Below are 7325 nucleotides of genomic sequence, written 5' to 3'. Positions count from 1 at the left end.
ACCCCTTTTTCTTTCAATTTTGTAAATTAGCTGTGATTACCATATACTCCTCCGGTCCTAAATATAACATCCATTTTATGGGTCTTATATTTAGGATTGGAGGACTGGAGGAGTACATTTATATAAGCTGAATTTGATCGGAGATGGATCGAAGAAGCACACTATCTGATTTTAAGTAACAATGGGACCATCATAGTACAAAAAGCTTATCAAGAACTTATCAAATGGGTTGCTCTTTTTCCACCTTTCTTTTGTCAAAAGTAGGCACTGGGATTGAACATCAAAATGCCCACTTATATCTACAAGGACATGAACTTACCTATATAAAAAGCTTGTGAAGAGCATGCATGCATACTTATTAGTTATAGAGATTTATGGAATATGTTCTTTATTATAAGAACTAAAGAAGAAGACAAGTCGAGCAGGCATATACGATGCATGTTTAAGTGAGTGGTAATTATTATAAGAACTTTAAAGATTGAGATCTAGGGTTCATATGCATGTAAGTCTAATCGAAGGCCCTTGCCCCAAAGGGGGAAAAAAAAAGAATAAAAATAAGAGCCTTTGGACGAATGGTCCAGGACTTCTGTGTACAGATTGGCTCATGGAATATGTTCGTTATTATCGTGACTGTTGGATAGGAAAAGGAGAAAAGAAAAGTGGGTTTTTGCAGAGAACAGATAGTGGTTTTGGACCATTCAAGTCCCATACTTTGAAACAGTAGTAAGCATGAAGCCACAATAACATAGTGGCAGACTTTCGAGTTCTGTCCGGGGGAGAGGGGGGGGGGGGAACTTGTGATCAGGATAAGGTGTGATCTAGCCAGCCATCTAGGGTTAAGGCTGAGAATGACAAAAAGCCGTTTGGATGTTTTCAAGAAAGTTTCGCAAGATATATGTGTAGCATTCGCAGGTTAAAGTCGCAAGATTGGTGGTTTCACTAATTTCAAACTATGAAAAAAAATGTGTAGATCTGGCCTAGCAGTCCCATACAAGGTAATTGTGAGTTGGGTTTATATATAAATTCAAAGTCTGTATGAAGAGTATAATAAGTTTGTGAGTTATGAAATAATAATAATAATAATAATAATAATAATAATAATAATAATAATAATAATGACGACAGGGCTAGCCATGCTTCGTGCTTCTATATATGTTTTTCCCTGTGTTAGGCTGAAATTTAAAACCTACAGTTTCTTGTATTGTTTCTCTCATTGACTGTATGTAAGCATTGGATTGGTCAATCTGTCCTGATCATCCATGAAAGGTTAATTGTCACTAATGATGTAAGCATAATACATATTGTTATTTCCCCTGAATAAATAATAGACTTCCTCGAGGCATTTGAATCCATATATTGAGCCAGCTAGCTGATCACGCCTGAGATTACAGGAATAATAAATACAGGGTCAACTTAATTATGGCATTCTTTTATGATAGATAAAACTGAATCTTTACAGTTTATACCACTGATTCATTGTAGGGTGTCTAATTAAATGCAGTTTCAACATAATTTAATCCATACTGCCTCTAATTCTCAATAAAAGTTAGTTGATTAATTTAAGTAAATTAAGAAAGTTTGTTAAATTAGTTATTTATAATAAATATATACTACCTCCGTTCCTAATTATAAGAGCCAGTTGGCTAATTTGAAGAGATTAAAAAAGTAAGTTAAGTTAGTTATTTGTCCTAAATAAGTATTGTCTTTCCTAAAATATCCTTACTAATCAAGTGTATTGATTAGAACTATAATTGTTAGAAGGACTATTTTGAAAAAAATTGAGTAAATATGAGAGACAAAATGGATTGGGGTCTTATATTTAGGACCAAAATAAAAGTCAAACGGGGTCTTATATTAAGGACCGAAGGTAGTATTATTTTTCTTAAAATACCATTGTTAATAATATATATTAGTTAGAACTACTATTTAATAGAACCTTTAATATAACATGTACAATTATTACAAGGACTATTTCAAAAAAAAAAAAAGAATAAATATAAGAAATAAAGTATATTATAGATAATCATATATTTAGAACTAAATTGAATATCAAACTAACCTAAATTGAATATCAAACTAACTCTTATATTAACTACCGGAGGTACTATGATTAATATGCATGGAATTGCAATTGCAGATAGCATATGGTGAAGTTCGTATATGTGTAAAGTCGTATGTTTCTGTGGCATGGCATCCATCTGAATTCTGATAAAACAAGAGTATTATGTGACGTTAGACCCGCCGCGGCAAATGTATGACTCCGTCGTTTTTTAATCATAACAATTAACGATCAACTCTTCAACAACCATGGCTCTTAATTATCTCTTTCAAAGTGCTGGTAATGAATTTAATGGAGTTTAATTTACTGGGAATTTTCAATTAGCTTATTTTGATTTATGAATATATGGTTATTATGGAACTTTAGGGACTCAATTGATAGTAATTTAGATTTTTAAAGTTAAATCAATAACTAAGATGAATTTAAGAGATCAAAAGTTTTATTATCTCTTTAATTCGATTTATTTATCATCTTGGAAGATAAAATAGATACCAACATTGCCCATTGAATCATTGGAGAGTTTATGGGGAGTTGTTAATTGTGATCGATCGTCAGTATATATAATTAATTAATTTCCAATATAATTACAAGTTGTGATAAAGATGTTATGTTGCCTGTGAATAAACATATATTATGTGACGTCGTATTAGACTTGGCACTTATTTTTTTTTATGTTAGCTGTAAAATAGAGGATCCGAAGGTGATCATATACATTTTATTTTGGAAATTAATAATCAAAACATGCGTTTACTTATTGCATATAGTTTAATTTGAAGAATAATTAAATTGCACAGTCTATAATAATCATTATTTTCAACAAAACCAACGTGCCATGTATATTATATAATCTCTATACACTATTCATGCATCTTCGAAGGAATTTTAAATTTTTTTTCATTGTTGAACTACTGTGTGGACTACGTGCAAGTTGATGTCACAGAGGCACAAAAGAATCTCTATGAAGTCTTTTTCTTCATTAATCATTGTTATCTGCTAGAAAATCAATTGAATTGATAAACTTTTGCGAAATTACGACCTTTCGTGATTTTTTTTTCCCTTTGGTTTAATTGGATATGACTCTTCATGAGTCTCAAACTAACATTAGGTTTTTCTTCACTTAAAAATATCTCAAATGGTGAGGGCAGAGACTTAACAACGCTGTGATGTTTTTTTTTTTTTAAAGCAATAGATAACACTATTTTTAGGGGGGAAATATTAGACATCATGTAGTTACCAATTAAGTACTCTTCTGTTCCTATTTATAAGGCACTTCCAGTATATTTCACAGAGACTAAGAAAAACCTTAAAATATACTCCCTCCGTTCCTTATTATAAGAGACAAATAACCGAATTACGTTGATCAAAAAAACAGTTAAAATTAGTTAAGAACAATCAATGTGTAAAAAATATAATTTTTTTTCCAAAAATACCCTCATTAATAAGGAGAGAGAACAATGGTAAATTATTAAAAGAAAGAGAAGTGGGAAAGAGAGAGTGTGTGAGTTGGAGACAATAAATATGGGTAAAATAGGAAATCAACACAAAAAAGTAGAGACAACTTTTAAGTGTCTCTTATATATAGGAACATGCCATAAGCATCAATTGTCTCTTATAATAAGGAACGGAGGGAGTATTAACTTTTTATTAAAATGTAACAATTTTTTAATTTTATTCGTATTTAATATATACACATTTTAAAAGAGATAACTACCTACATCATAATAAATGAAGGACAAAATAGTAAATTCACACTAAAAATTTAATAAAGTAACCTATAAATAGGACAAATTTTTTTTCTTTGTTTTATAAATAGGACCAGAAGAGTATAATGACAAAGATACAAATGCTGGCCGAAAAAGTCTTTTTATACTGGTTAAAAATAGTTTTTACACTAATATAACTGGGGTTGTTGACTAGGGTAGAAAAAGTTAGCTAAACAAAAAATAAAAATAAAAACTCTTCATTTTGGAAGTGTCTTCTAGCAATACGGATTGCTAATTTAATTTCCTTGTATAAAGTAAACAGTTTCAAATCTTATCTGCAAAATTGCTGCTAGACTATTTACATTTTCCACGTTATCCCCAGAGTATAACCAATATAAAAGCTTCACTTTCGAGATGCTTTTATATGCTAAGGAAGATATTAGGAAATGAGAAGGCAGGTAGGTGATAGTCAATTCCAGTTATTTATTCTTGCACAGGCAAACTAAAACACGAAAGATGTTTAATTTGTGAAGGGCTTGCGGCCAGAAGCAGAGTCCAGAAGAGCCACATAATTAATTACTCCTCCGGTTCTAATTATAAGACCCAATTGACTTATTTGAGGAGATTAAGGAAGTAAGTTAAGTTGGTTATTTATAATAAATAAGTGTTGTTATTCCTAAAATATCCTTGCTAATTAAGTATATTGGCTAAAACTATCATTATTAGAAGGATTATCTTGGAAAAAAATGCATAAATATAAGAGAGAAAATGGATTGGGTCTTATAATTAGGACCAAATAAAAAGTCAAATTGGGTCTTATAATAAGGACCGGAGGAGTATGTACTTTTATAGTGATTCCCATTTCCCATTTATATATTTATGTAATATAATAATTGGGTATATTTTCTATTCGGACTTGCTTTCAGGCACTTGTGAACAAAAATGAGGCCACGTTTGATCCGACTGGATTTAAAGTGCAGGCATGTGAACAATATAAATGGACAATTCATACACATGCCTTTAATCAATGAACCCCTTTTTTTATTGCGATGAACAAGTGGACGCACGTAGTAATAATATAATACAATTTAATTTTCATAGAAATAAAAGGCAGTGGTAAGCATATAGAAGACACTACACCGGTGGATATATATTAAAAAATTAGTTAAATTGATTGTTTGTAAATGTTAACTTTTCTAAACTATCTTATTCAATCATGTACATTGAAATTACCTCTAAGTATACACTTTTTGGATATGTGCTATTGATGAGAAAATTTTAAGAAAAAATTATAAACTTAGAAGACAAAATAACCTAAAATCATATATTTAAAACTAAATCTAATTTTTAATTAACTCCTATATTATATATTAAAAATCAGAGTTAGTTCGTGTTTTTTATTCTCACTTTTTGTTCACTGTCCTGTTTGGTGACTGAATGGTTGGTGGTCTGCCCCTCAACATATATTCCACCAACCCAACCCCATTGGCCACACCTCCAAAATATTCCACCAAACCTGTAATACTTTCCTCAACTTCCATGATCGCAATAATTTCACTTTTATTAACCAAAGGTGGTTTAGTTAATACTCCCTCCGTTCCTTATTATAAGAGACAATTGATGCTTATGGCATGTTCCTATATATAAGAGACACTTAAAAGTTGTCTCTACTTTTTTGTGTTGATTTCCTATTTTACCCATATTTATTGGAAAAAAAAGATTATATTTTTTATACATTGATTGTTCTTAACTAATTTTAACTGCTTTTTTTATCAACGTAATTCGGTTATTCGTCTCTTATAATAAGGAACGGAGGGAGTAATAATTTAGCTTATAATCACAAGTCATGAGTTTGTATTTTGGATAAGTTTTCTACAAGTGATTATACTATGTACGAAATAAATATAAACAAAATTTTATCTCAATTTATATAAAAATGTTTTTAAAATCGTTAAACCAAACAATTCTGAAATCTTATTATTGACGTAATAACTTTATTATTGAGTAGCTCTAATTATTTTTTGAGTCTGCAAATATGCGCTATCCTTAATGAATCTGTAACTTAACTCGTGTCATTTTTTCTAGTAAGAAAAATTTAAGTTAAATAGAATGAAAATTATATTTAGAATATGATGACTTTGATTAGTACAGGAAAAGATAAACATTGCAAATATGATGAGTTTGAAATAAATATATTCCCCGGTTTCATGAGTCTCTTTTAGGTTAAGGAAGCGCAAAACCTAGGCTAATTGAAATTCGAAAGTAGCTAATCAACAAATTATCATGGTCTGACTTGATAATGACAGTATTATTAATGCATAATAATAACATTAAGCAGTTCGCCTCCTATTTAATAATTAGCCAGACACGACGATCTGTCATATATCCACATTAAAATCATATAAACATGTCCATTTAGAACGGAGTTAAAGTCTAGGAAAATAAGTTACATTATTCGCAATTTATGAAAAGTATGATTTTTTTATAGGCTTTTTTTTTTCCAACGATTTTTTATAGACTTTGCATCACACACACATAAAATAAGATAGATACTATAAAATAGGTTTTATATTAAAAATTAAAGGAATTATTAAATACTTTATTGAAGTGATAGACGGTATACCGGTTTCACTGCAGCTCTTATTCGTGTTTAATTACTGAAAACGTAGTTCTCTAAGATACAACGGCCGCTAAATTTTTCTTTTTTCAGAACAATATGTTTTTTGTGTGAGTATTTTATATTAAGAACCAGAAGACTAGCAAATATCTATCTTATTATATATATATATATATATATATATATCTTTATGAAAACATGAGGATATGAAAAATTAAGTCGTCCCTGAACCATAAATTTAGATACATTGCCTTATTTCACAAATATTTTTAATGAAATTAGACCAAATGATTTTTTTAAGTTTTTTGGGACAACTTTTTTACTTTTTAATTAATTTTTGAATAATTCATATAATTAATTTCGAATATTTTATAACTTTCTTTAAAATAAATACATTAAATACACAACTTTAAATATATAAATTTTCTCCACCCTAAATTTTCCAAATAGAACTGAAACCGGCAGCTGGTTACCGACGAGGGAGAGTGAGCTCTCTCTGTGTGTTTTTTTTAATAATTTTTCTGGGGTTAATATGAAACTTTTTTTTTTTACCAACAAATTCTTTTTAATTTTTTTTAACCATAAACAGATTTTTTTAAACACCACAAATATGGTGGGAGCCCGGTATTATAGAAACGACTTAGGCCTAGGCCTGTTATTAGCAAGCTATATTTAAATTTAAATTATCACCAAAATATCAATATAAAAACTCTCATATAATAGATCATTTATAAACTTAGCTCATTTTTTATATAACATGTAAAACCCAAATAAAATTATTAACTATGAATATTAATGATCAATGTATGGAAAATTTATATAAAAAATATACTATTTGTCAATTGTAACTATTTTCGTTTGTCAAATTTCATATATCCATCCACGTAGGTAGTGATGATTTCCTCACTTTGTTTAATACGTATTCTTTAATTCTTTGACTTTGATT

The sequence above is a fragment of the Neltuma alba genome, unplaced genomic scaffold, assembly GCF_004799145.2.
Source record: "Neltuma alba isolate B1F8T4 unplaced genomic scaffold, ASM479914v2 tig00003186_pilon, whole genome shotgun sequence".
Taxonomy (NCBI): domain Eukaryota; kingdom Viridiplantae; phylum Streptophyta; class Magnoliopsida; order Fabales; family Fabaceae; genus Neltuma; species Neltuma alba.
The sequence above is the reverse complement of the archived record's forward strand: the minus strand, read 5'-3'. Positions refer to the sequence as shown.